This window comes from Barbus barbus, assembly GCF_936440315.1.
Source record: "Barbus barbus genome assembly, chromosome: 10".
Taxonomy (NCBI): domain Eukaryota; kingdom Metazoa; phylum Chordata; class Actinopteri; order Cypriniformes; family Cyprinidae; genus Barbus; species Barbus barbus.
This window is the reverse complement of record NC_136738.1, coordinates 8,838,216-8,851,721: the sequence shown is the minus strand read 5'-3', so window position 1 is coordinate 8,851,721 and position 13,506 is coordinate 8,838,216. Positions and strand designations below refer to the sequence as shown.

The window sequence follows — 13,506 nt, the reverse complement described above, 5'->3', positions numbered from 1 at the left end:
AGCAGTCTTCAGCAACAGTGACCGAAGGTTCGTAGACTGTAGCAGCTCAAAGGGAGGGCCCTTCAGGGCCCTCAATACAGTGGGCAGGTCCCATGTAAGGACGGTAAGGGGCCGAGGCGTATTCAGCCTCTTGGCTCTCCTCAGAAAATGGACAACTGAGTTGTCTCTGCCCACTGATTGGCCTGCTATAGGGGCATGAAAGGCAGCTATAGCTGCTACGAACACCTTGAGTGTGGAATGGGAACATCCTTTATCCAGCAGCTCCTGGAGGAAGGACAGAATCACCGCTAACTCTGAGCTAGACGGGTTTTCACTGCGGTCTAGGCACCAAGTGGAGAAAACAGGCCACTTAAGGGCGTAGAGGCGTCTCGGTGTTTAACACTCGCTCTGGGAGGCTGGTAGGCTCCCGTTGAGTGGCCAAAGGTGGAGAGCCCACAGCTCGGGTCGAGGGTGCCATATTGTTTCGTTCACCTGAGAGAGGAGATCCCGTCAGGGGCACGGGCCAGGGGGCTGCTGTCAGCAGCTGAGTCAGTTCTGACAACCAGGGTTGGTTTTCCCACAAGGGGGCCACCAATAGAACCTTGTGTCCTTGTTCCCTGATTTGCCTGATGATCTGTGGAATCAGGGCGATCGGAGGGGATGCGTAAAGGAGGAGGTTGGGCCAATCGTGGGCCAATGCGTCCCTGACCTTCGAATAATAAGGCAAAAAGATCTACTTCTGCCTTGCCAAAGATCTTCCAGATCATCCGAACCGTCTGCGGATGGAGCATCCACACCTCTGAGGGAACATTGCTCCGAGATAACATATCCGCTCCTTGGTTCAATCTGCCCAGCAAGTGTGCTGCTCTCAGCGAGCACAGGTTGAGCTGAGCCCACTCCAGAAGGCGCTCTACCAGAATGAAGAGGCGTTTCGAGGAGAGACCTCCCTGCTGATTTATATAGGACACCACGGACATGTTTTCTGAGCGAATCAGCACACGGCGTCCTATTAGGTCTGGCAGGAAAAACTGGCAGGCTCGACATACTGCTAACATCTCCAAGCAGTTGATGTGGAAGCCTTCCTCCACTTTCAACCAATGGCCGAATGTCGGTTTGCCTTCGCACAGCAACCTCCCCAACCTGTGTTGGAGGCGTCTGTCGTGACAACTTTCCTGTTGCAGACCATTCCCACGGCCACGCCTCTTTCCATCCATCGTGGGTTCTTTCAGGGGGCCAGGGCTGTCACACAGGCCATGCGTGGGGTGGAACCTGTGGTTTCAACCAGCATTGAAGGGGTCGCATGCGCAGCAGACCCAGCTGTAACACTGGCGATGCTGTGGCCATGAGGCCAAGCATTCTATGAAACGCTTTGAGGGGGCGATCGGTGCCGCTCTTGAAGGAGGCCGCGAGTTTCTGAATGGCCAGAGCGTGTTCTGGCGCTACCACAGCTGTCATCTGAGCTCATCTGAGTCTAGAACTGTTCCCAGGAACGATACCCGTTGGCTGGGGGACAGTGCGCTCTTGGTGAAATTGACCCTAAACCCCAGGCGCTCTAAGTGGCTGAGGAGGAGGGCCCTGTGTGAAAGTAGCTCCACCTCTGACTGGGCCAGAATGAGCCAGTCGTCGAAGTTGTTGAGAATGCGGATTCCCATCTGGCTTAGAGGGGAAAGAGCCGCGTCCATCCACTTCGTAAAAGTGCGGGGGGCCAGAGACAGTCCAAAGGGAAGGACCGTGTACTGATAAGCCACTCCCTCGAAGGCGAATCTCAAGAATCGTCTGTGATGCGGGGCTATCTGGATGTGAAACTATGCGTCTTTCAGGTCCAGAGAACAGAACCAGTCTCCTGTGCGAATATGCGAGAGGATCTGCTTCAGCGTGATCATCCTGAATGACCTCCTCATAAGGGAGTGATTCAGGCGTCTGAGATCGAGGATGGGCCGGAGGCCACCATCCTTTTTGGGGACGAGGAAGTAACGGCTGTAAAAGCCTGACTCGCTCTGAGCTGGAGGACCCCTTTCTACGGCTCCTTTTTCCAACAGCGTCATCACCTCTGAGCGTAGAACGCGAGCATTCTCGCCCTGCACCAAGGTGGAGACCACACCGCTGAAAAGCGGGGGTCTTCGAGCGAATTGGAGTGAATAACCTCGTTTTATTATCCCCATAACCCAGTCTGACACTCCGGGGATGGCCTACCAGGCCTCAGCCGCGTAGCAAGGGGTTGGATAAACTCGAGTGACCGACTGCACGGAGGCAGGGCACTCGTGAGGGATGGAAGAGGAAATCTGCTCTCTTTTTGAGAATGTTTGTGTTTTATTTTTTCCACTATCACAGCGGATGGTTGCTTGGGCACTTGTACTGGCCCTGTATTTGCAACAAACACAATTCCCTCTGTACCCGGAGATGAACGGGGTGAGAATAGGTTTAAGAGAGGTTGTTTGGTGGGCGGTTCGGCCGCGGTGGGACTTGGCCCTCTCCTCTTCCTGCCCTGCAGATCAGGAAGACTCCGGAGGCGCAGGGTCCAACACTATCCTGGGTCGGGGGCCCTGGCGCTTCGGAAAGGGGTGACGTCTGGCCGAGCAGGAACGCCCTCGCGTCTGCTGAGTCTTGGCAGGCTGAGGGGCGGGAACGGCAGGTGCAGGCTTCACAGGCTGCTGAGTCGGCGCAGGTCTAGGGCGACTAGTAGCAGCTGCGGAGCTGGAGCGCTTTGGCAGGAAGTGGCGCATGGCCTGTGACGCCTTCTGTGCCTCTGTGAAGCGCTCAGCAAATCCTTCCACCGCAGGTCCAAAGAGGCCGTTGGGGGAAATCGGGGCATCAAGGAAGGGGACCTTGTCTGTGTCCTTGATTTCCGTCAGCATGAGCCACAGGTGGCGCTCGAGCACCACCAGGCTGGCCATGGTCCTTCCTATCGCCTGGGCCGTGGTTTTGGTGGCGCGCAGAGCCAGGTCTGTTGCACATCTCAGCTCCCTGAGAGTCGCAGGATCAGGCTCAGACTCGTCCATGGCAGAGAGGAGTTTGGCCTGATAGACCTGTAGAACCGCCATGAATGAAGCACTGAAGCCACCTGTCCAGCTGAAGCGTAGGAGCGTCCAGCGACTGCTGAAGTAGTCAGGCATGGCTTGGATGGGTGGGCGGCCTTTGCCTTCCAGCCGATGGAAGTGGGTGGGTGGCAGTGACTCATCTAGTTGAGGCTTCTTCTCGTACCCCTTTTCTTCAGCGCCGTCAATTGTAGTGAGGGCAGATGAAGCAGAAGTACGGAGGTGAGCAGAGTAGGGGGAGCGCCAAGATCTTGTGAGGTCATTGTGTACTTCAGGGAAGAACGGCGAGGGTCGCTGGTGAGGGGCCTGACGGCGCCCCGGCAGGAACCACTCGTCGAGACGGCTGCGAGAAGGCTCCTCTGGTGGAGACCACTCCAATCCCAGCTCCTCGACCGCCTTCGAGAGGACACGGAAAAGTTCGGCATCCTTCCCGGCTTTGACTGGGCACGGACGAATGCAGGGGGGGCAGAGTCAGCTACCGAGCCCGACAGCTCCTCAGCGTCCAAAGCTGTCATCGGCCAGCTCTTCGTCACTTCCCCCAAACCAGACCAAATCGCTGGTCAGGTTGGGAAAAAAGGACGGGAGAAGCCTCTGTGTGGTGAGAGCGAGGCACGCGGGATCTGAGCCGACATGAGCTCGCTCTCAGTTGGGCACTGAGTTCCTCTGCCCCGCTGTTTTTTCCTCACAGGTCCCTGGGAGGAAGAAAACGGGAGGGTGCGAGGGGCGGAGTCGCTCTCTGAAAAGAAAGCGATCCGCGAGCGCAGAGAGGCGAGACTGATGTTCTCGCAGTGAGAAGCGAGCGAAGCATCTGCATGGGATTTCCCCAAACAGGAAATGCACTCGCTTGCACGAACCGCAGTAATGGTGTGGCATTTGAAACAATGCCGATTTGCTCTTTTAGAATGCGGGAGTTTCGCCGGATGGTGGCAGCGAACAGGACCAGAACTGCTGCGATGCTGGAGCGCGAGGAAAAGGCGAATAAGCCGAGCAGGTCGAGGTTGCTGGTCCAGCAGCGAGGCTTGTCTACGGCAAGCAGGCTTCTGCGATCACTGAAGGAGAAGAAATCTGAGGATCCTATGGCGAAACGGCCGCTTATATAGCCGGATGGCCCCGCCCATTCTGGCGGGATCTGGCGGGCTTTGTCGCCATAGGCTCGTGCAGCTCCGCTGCCGACCCATTGGTTCATTTTTTACACGCTGCATGAACCAATAGTCGTGCAGTTTCACTGCGTGATTGAATAAGAATTCAGTTCAGGAGAAAAAAGGCTTTTTCGACAGGGAACCATTCCTTTATATAATCCAATAAGGTGGGCGAAAAATGTTGCCAGACATCAATGGTCCCAGGTTTGGCCTTTTTAACTTTACACTAACAAGTCACTATTTTAAGGAGGCCATGAATCCAATATGTTTTTGCACACGTGCGGTGTAAACCAGTTCTACAGTTCTGTATTACTTTTTTGCAGCTGTAAAACCAGCAAATAACATTCTCTTTTATATTAATCTTGCTCATAAATCAGAGTCATTGTTAAGAAGACATACAGCTGGATTGGGGATGTAGTCAATTTTCTGTAAGGAGGACAAAACAAAATGTATGAGTCCATAGATTAGAAACAATTTGACATTAACATATGAAGAAAAGTACCTGGTAATGCAGTATTACAAATATGGCAATTATAAGTCAGTTGTAGTTTCAATTTGAATCTCTTATAAGGAGTTATCCATGCTCTGTAGATGACTTTGAAGTAAATAAGGGGATGAGCCAGATTTTTGGAAGTGATTTATAGTTGATTTTGAGGTGATTTTCACAAGATTGTATTGATATTAGTCGTTATCTCATATATTATACATCAGTACAGATGGTAGAGTACTTTCACTTTATGTCTGTTTCCATCTTCTTGGGAATACTGAATTATTAAGTGAAGTCCTGTTACCTTTAACATGCCTGAACAAACAAACACAATTTTAAAAATGTTAGTCTGCAAATATGCTTGTTTTTAAGTGTTAAACTTACTTTGTGTGCAGGTTCATCTTAAACAATGAATTATTAAAATTCATAAGTAATTGTTATTAATAGACCTTCATCTCTATTGAACAAAAATATGGTTTTTACACATGTATGTTTGTGTGCATGTGCAGTAAGTAGTCATCAGACCATGATGATTGGAGTACTCAAATCGCCTAGCAACCACTCCTCTCTCAGAGGGAGGGGGGGTCAGCTGCCCGTTCAGCCCTACACAGTACACACACACACACACACACACACAGAGACACACACACGCTCACTACATCAGCACTCTCTTCTGCCTGCCACTCGGACCACACACACACACACTACAGCATGCTTGAGCTGTTGTATAGAGCTCTCTGTATTAGACACTAATAGTAGTCAGAAAAAGACAGATAGAGCCGCACTGACTGCTTCAGTCTGTCACTCATGGGTCGCTCACTATTGTAGGTAAGTGTCTGAGCACTCACTTGATCTGCTTTGCTTTATTTTAAGTTCGTATTCTGTGACTGTGAGGTCACCGTTTGAATGTGCGCTTGATTGTTTTTATCTCAGGATGTAATATGAACTTTCTGCACTGATAGATTTAGGACAGTGGACTGCATGTGTGTGAGACACTGAGGTTTATATTGAGGTTTGAAGTCTTGTGTTGTTTTTAATGAGGTGAGGTCTTGTGAGAGGAGAACAGGTTATGCTGAGAATGTCTGTATGTGAATTATGTAATGATTGTGTTCAGTGAAAAAAGTGCAGTGAAGCGCAATTATGAGATGTGTTTGTATGTCAAGCATGAAAGAGAGAAAATTTAACGGTTTATCATATTGCTGTCTATACTGTAAGAAAAAAAAATCAGTTGAACGACTGAAAAGCTACTGTTAATTTTCTGACAGCATATTATGTGTTAAGTTTCCTTTAACCCTAAAACAGCACAATTACAGCTAACAAAAATATGTTCTAAGAACGTTTTGCTTACGTTCTCAATCAGTTATGAAAACTTTATTGTGAATGTTCTCTGAATGTTTAAAATGTCCAATTTTTTAAATTAGTTAAAATGCTTTTTTCTTCGTTATAGGACCATTAAAGGAACATTTGGTAACACTTTATTTTACTGTGTCCTTGTTACACGTTACATGTACTTACTATTATAATAACAATTAATTATGCATAATTGCATGCAAGTAACCCTAAGCCAAACCCTAATCCTAACACTAACCACATAGTGAGTACATGTAGTTAATTAATATTACTCCGTGCTTAAATGTATAATTACACTGTAACAAGGACACCTTAAAATAAAGTGTAACCAAACATACCATTTTATTATTCAGCAAACATTTTGGGAATGTTACTTTTGAATGTTCAGAAACGAGTACACTCTAAAAAATGCTGGGTTAAAAACAACCCAACTTAGGTTATTTGGCAACCCAGCTCTGGGTAAATATTGGACAGAAAACATGCTGGGTTATTTTGACCCAGTTGGTTGGGTTAAACATTTTTACCCACCATGCTGGGTTGTTTTATTTTAGTCATTTATTGTCTAAAAAATATTATATTGCTGGCTTAAAATGGGCTGGAAATTAAAAACCACACACAGAATTACTATAGGCAATAGCACCAAAATCTGTGGCAGCGGCGCTGAGAATCGCTCTCTCCTGTGGACTCAAAAACCCCACGCTCTGACTGTAACTCAGCAGCTGCGTTATTTGTCAACCCAGTGGTTAGGTAGAAAAAAATAATCCAGCGTTAAAAATGTCCCAGCAAAACTACCCAGCACCTGGGTAAAAATATTAAGAATAATCAAAAAAATGACCCACAAATTCTAGTGAACGTTCCTGCAAAATTGCCACGTGTTCATATCTTCACATTCAGATGGTCTTTGCAGTTGAAGCAAAGTCAAGTCAAGTCAAGTCACCTTTATTTATATAGCGCTTTTAACAATGTAAATTGTGTCAAAGCAACTGCACAATATCAAAATCAAAATCAGTTGCGCATTGTAATTCTGTTGTGCACTACAAATCTGCATGTTTAAATAATCTTTAAATCTTTATGTTTGGCAAAGAACTATGTGCTGATAGTGGCAAAGGTTTACTGTAAGTTCACCTCCATTGCTAAACATGAATTAGCTACAAATTCATTGCAAGTTTGTCACAAATAGTTTTTGCAGTGGTGATGTTAGCTCAAATGAAGCACTAATTATTTTGCATGTGTTTGATACTTCAATCCTAATTTCATTAAATGCTCAAGTTAACAACTTTTCATGTTCAGATGGCATCGTGCTGTAGTAGAGTGCATACCTTCAACAATTTTATTTCTCCGTGAAACTTTTATTTCACAACAAAGAAATTCTACGTGAATAAGCATTCACACTTTATTTTAAGGTCCAATTCTCACTATTAACAAACCATTCACTATAACCTTTGCCTCAATAAACTCCTAATTTGCTGCTTATTAATAGTTAGTAAGGTAGTTGTTAAGGTTAGGTGGTTAGGGATTTAAGAATATGGTCTTGGTCAGAATATGTGCTTTATACTAATAAACAGCCAATATGTTAATAATAGGCATGCTAATAAGCAACTAGTTAATAGTGAGAATTGTTCCCTCTACTAAAGTTAGCTTAATATAATTTTTTCTTTTTCAGAAAGTAATTATTTTGGAATTCCTTTTGGCATTGCTTTTGTCACAGAAATAATAGCAGCTTTATTTTTTTATTAGTATATTAAATTATAATATGTATTCAAATAAATATTATAAAAAATATTACAATTAATAATTGTTTTGCACATAGCATTAACATTCTGATATTTTATTTAGCAACACAAAGTGAAAATACACTACGGTCTTATGACTCATTCACAAAAACAAATCAAACAAAACGTTCAAAACTGGAGCAAAACTATGATTTATACAGGGTAGACTGTATACTCCAGTGAATATTTCTCAGGGAAAGTCTATTTCTGAAAGTCAATTTCAGTATTGACACAAATGTCAGCAATCAATGCCTACAATTTGTTATTTCATTAAGCCACATTTTGACAGTTTTCCGACTTTTGCGGTAACTAAGTTTCACACACTGTGGATCTGTGACTGTGGCCCATTATCCCAGCATGTTTGCTCAGGAGATCCTTCAGGTTTGAGTGACACCTGTGCATTGCAGTTTTGAAATAATGTCAGATATTCAGGTTAACATTCACCTGTCTGTTTTTGAGCCAGTCCAGTGTTAATTAGACTTCCGTTTTGAATATTTTTCCTGCTGGATGGGATTGATCCCAGATTCCATTCAAGTTTCTTTTTCCCTGCATCTGTGTTGCCCGTCCACACAGCTCTGTTTGCTCTCGTCTGACATGACATCTGTCCACAAATCTCAGTTGCGTCATTATTGTGCTTTTTCGCCCCAGACATGGCTCTCTCTGAGTAATGGCATCTATCTTCTGTTTGATTGCTGTATCTTTCTCAGCTTCTGAACTTTGAGGTCCCTGGATGGTTGATGTGGCTTTCATCTCCTAACAATTGTACCTTCTTCCTAATTGAGGCATTAGTTTGAATTTATATTTGTGTTTTTATAATGATCAGTAACTGTAGGCTTTATCCAGAAAATGCAATTGATATTTTAATTATTTGTTGGTTCCAATGATAATACATTGCATTTAAAATTAAAATAATTAATTTGAGGTTTTGTTGGTTGCAAAACCAATTCAAAGAAGAAGACTACTGAATACTAAACAGTATATTGTTATTTCCAGCAAGCAGTTAATCATGGATACTGTTTGGTAATGGTCAGATGCCCCGCTGATGCTGGAAACACTCCTTCATCTTTACAGTCCAAAAACTCCAAAGTCAAACTCTAATTATCTTAGAAGCAGGCTACTGTTGTCATGGCGATGGACACTCTTATTAATTCTGTATATTATTGTCAGGGTGGCATAGATCTCACAGATGGTCTTTATAAACTTTTTCTTTTCTTGTTTGCATAACAGTTGTGCAGACCAGCTACACAATGGCTTATTTCAGTGAGGACTGCTTTCATATCCTGTTGATATATTGGGTTTCTGCACTGATATAATAAAAGCACTAATGAGGAGATTATCAAATGTGAGGTTTCATTACCCTCCCAAAACTAACCTCTGTATGTGAGTGGAGAACAGGCTCTGTGAGACGAGCAAAACTCTTTGAGTTTGATAACAAAGTCTTGTGCGCTCACCAAGGCTGTGTGCGTTTATTTGATCAAAAATACAGTTAAAATGGTAGCACTTTATTTTACAGTCCTGTTCCACATACTATGTACTTATTATGGTAAATAGCTGGGTAATAACTAAGTACTAACCCTGAACCTACCCTTAAACCTAACCTTAACCCATGTAATTACCATATATTACCCAGTAATTTCTTAGATAAATACACTGTATGTACACATAATGTAAAATAAAGTGCCACAGTAAAAAAGCAATATTGTGATTTTTTTTTATTTAAATTAACTGCTTTTCTATTGTAGTATATGTTAAAATGTAATTGATTCATGTGATGGTAAAAACTGAATTTTCAGCATCATAACTCCAGTCTTGAGTGTCACATGATCCTTCTGAAATCATCCTAATATGCTGATTTACTGCTCAAGAATATTTTCTGATTATTATCAATGTTGAAAACAGTTGTGCTGCTTCATATTTTTATGGAAACCATGACGTTTTTGATGATTCTTTTTTCAAGAACAGCATTTATTTGAAAGGTCCAGTGTCATTTTGATCAATTAAAGTATTAATTTATTAAAAAAAATATTTACTGGCCCCAAACTTTTAAATGGTATAGTGAAGTATTAATTGATTAAATAAATGTAAAATTTATATCAAATTTACATAATTAAAAACAAACAAAAACTCCAAACAATTACATCTAAATAATCAAGATCTATTTCTTGGTTATTTAATGGATATCATAGAAATATTGTTATTTTTAAATATAGATCTGTTTTTTGGGCTGATCTGGTGAGTTTTCTGTCTGTTCAGAGATGTGATTCTCAGAGGCTTGTGAAAGTGTAGAGGTGGGTTATGTAAGAGTTTGCTTGAGATATTCACACACCCTGAGAAGGAACGCTTCATTACTCATTACTCTGCTCAGGTCGGATGCCTGCAACTTAAAGAAACAAATCCTGCCACATTCAGTATCACTCTGCAGCACATGTGTGCATATCTGTATATCAGCTGTGTGTGTGTGCTTGTCTAATGTGCTTGTATTTATTGTGTCTCATCATTATGTGTTTGAGTGAGTGGCCATGTGTGGGTGATATTTATATGCTGTGTTTCGCATACAGTACTCCATTGTCTCCTTCCAGCTTTGTGTGTGTGTGTGTGTGTGTGTTATTTTGTATTGTGAGTATTGAGGGTCTGGGTATTCCCGCTATTGGAAACTCAATTTGAATTGAATTCATTACTGTCTTGAGCATCAGACGTTTTTTTTTTAATTGACAGCACTGCACAGCCACAGTGATCTAATTATAAGGACATTTGTTTTGTATTTCTTTCTCTAGAAACACTGTTTAAACGTGATTTTATATGTGCTGTTTGTGTGTTTGTGCATCTGACTGTGTAATTGTATATCAGCCTGCTCTAAGCACCTCTGGGCTGCCTTGTCTCCTCCAATCACAGCGTCCCACTAAAGCCCCAGAAGATGATGGATAATTTGTCATGTTTTCTTGCTGTTTCTACATAATTTAGGTCATTAGAGTTTAGCGTATAGCATATGTGATGTATATGGTCAGCAGCACATATGCACGGTAGCTTTATACTAAAACTAAAAGCATAACACATTTGTAATATTTGGAATAAATGTTAATATTATATTATAAATATTAAAGAATATATATTATAAATATTATTACAATTATAAAATAATAAAACAATGTTCCCTTTTAATATATTTAAGTATAATCTTTTGAGGATTCTTTGAGGAATAGAAGGTTCAAAAGAAAAACGTTTTTAAATAGAAACCTTTTTATATAAAATATCTTTACTGTCACTTTCAATCAATATAGTGCATCCTTGCCAAATAAAAATATGCAATTATTTGAAGAAAAAAAAAATCCTGCACTTTCAGTATTTGTGTATATATTAAAAATGTCTGAAACTAAGCCATGTATTAATATGCATTAACATGCAGTAAAGTGACAAGGTTCCAAAATATGCATATATATATATTTTTAATGTTTAAGTTTCTTAATTGTGATCTGTAATGCATTAAGCATAAATACAATAATCCAATGAAATATTATATTTATATATTAGTATATATATATATATTTATATACTGTATTAATATATCTATACATATATTTATTACACATTTCTGTATAGTGGAACAAACCTTTACATTTGCATTAATCCTTGCAGATGTATATATATATATGAACAAATAGCCTACAATACTATGTGTTCATAGATATACATATGCAAGGATTAATGCAAATGTAAAGGTTTGTTCCACTATACAGAAATGTATAATACTTTTATAATCAAATTTAGAAAAAAGACACATTCTTCTTCCTTCATCCTTCTCTTCCTTTAAACAGCGTACTTTTAGTTGAAGCTGCATGACACAACACTCTAATTACCTTTAACATCCGCCTAATACAGAACATAACACATGAGAAGATCCAGACTACTTCACACAGATTCCTCCCAAAAATCACCTTGGAAACCGAAAGTCATGTTCAGTCCTAAAAGACATTTTAATTCAATTTTTGGGCTTTTAAATTACAGGAAAGTAGGAGAGGAAACAGCTGTACCACATGGTGGAGCGATGCACAAGTCTATAGCTCTGACCTAAAGACAGTCTGTTGTGGTTTTGAAAAGTGTTTACTTGCTGGAATTGTAACCTTTGACCCTGGGCTTTTGTACTTCAGCACACCTACACACAATCTGAGTCTGCAGAAAACACAGCAGCCATTCACAGTTCTACACATCTCACCCCTTGTGTTTTTATAATGCTGAATATTTTGAATATTGAATAAAGCTGAATATTTATAATGCAGTTCTTCATATATTCCATGCAAATTAGTGCAGAAATGTGACTCCTTTTTTTGTGTGGGCCTGCAACACTGCTGCTTTCACATAATTGTTCAAGAGCACATTGTGATGATCAGTGGAAGAATGAGTTTTACACACTGACAACTGTCTTTATCATCATTAAATATAACTGTTGCATATAACTCTCCTCAGGAGAGCTTTGTGCAGTTCCACTGATTACCATACAAAGAAAAATCATTACAAATACAATAGAACCACGACAGAGGCAGAGTCATTTCCAATTAGTGCTCTGCACTGAACTGTCAGATGTACTGGAGCTGTATAACGTGAGCGCTTCCTTTCCAGAGATGAGGAAGAGATGCCTGCTAGATGACTGGAAAATGCATTTCTTTTAACACTTTGAAAAAGAAGAACAATTTAGCATACTTTTAAAAAGATTACTTTTAATGGAAATAATATACTTTATACTTTATATAAATTTATGTTAAACCTAGTGTTTAGAATACTTTTTGACTCACTTACGTACATAATTACCTCACAGTTACTTCAGTGGTCTTAAAGTACATCTGAATGCACTGACAAGAATGTTCTCGCTTAAAAATAAAGGTGGTTGAAAAGTTCTTCACAGCGATTCCATAGAAGAACCCTTTTCGGTTCTACAAAGAACCATTCAGTCAAAAGTTCTTTAAAGGGCCATCTCTTTCTTACCTTTTTTATAATCTGAAGAACCTTCTTTCACCACAAAGAACCTTTTGTGAAACAGAAAAGATCTTCAGATGTTAAAGGTTCTTTATGGAACCATTTAAACAAAAAAGGTTCTTCTATGGCATCTTGAAGCACCTTTATTTTTTGTGTATGGTAAACATTACTATTGAAACTTATATGTCATGTATTTAAATATGTGACCCTGGAGCACAAAACCAGTCTTAAGTCGCTGGGGTATATTTGTAGCAATAGCCAAAAATACATTGTATGGGTCAAAATTATCCATTTTTCTTTTATGCCAAAATCATTAGGATAATAAGTAAAGATAATGTTCCATGAAGAAATTTAGTGAATTTCCTACCGTAAATATATAAAAACTTAATTTTTGATTAGTAATATGCATAGCTAAGAACTTCATTTGGAAATTGTAAAGGCGATTTTCTTAGTATTTAGATTTTTTTGCAAATAGTTGTATCTCAGCCAAATATTGTCCTATTGTCCCAAACCATACATCAAAGGAAAGCTTATTTATTCGGCTTTCAGATGATGTAGAAATCTCAATTTCGTAAAATTGACACTTATGACTGGTTTTGTGGTCCAGGGTCACATATAAATAAATATATTTGTAATGATGAACTTGCAAATTATCATACATAATATATTAACTTTAAATGTAATATCTAACACACTACATAAACTTATAATCATGTACTTTACATGTGCTTTTGTACGTTAGTGAATACATAAAGATAAGTGTACTTTAACTTTTA

General features: G+C 40.8%; 1 protein-coding gene across 1 annotated transcript in view; it reads left to right on the top strand.

The window, feature by feature from the left end:
- Positions 1-5,270: 5,270 nt before the first annotated feature.
- The window catches only part of LOC306875808 (rap guanine nucleotide exchange factor 4-like), a 44,080-nt gene continuing 35,844 nt past the window's right edge, over positions 5,271-13,506 (top strand). The window contains exon 1 of the mRNA XM_079426553.1: positions 5,271-5,468. The gene's annotated coding sequence lies outside the window, so the exon portion shown is untranslated. The remainder of the gene's footprint in view (positions 5,469-13,506) is intronic.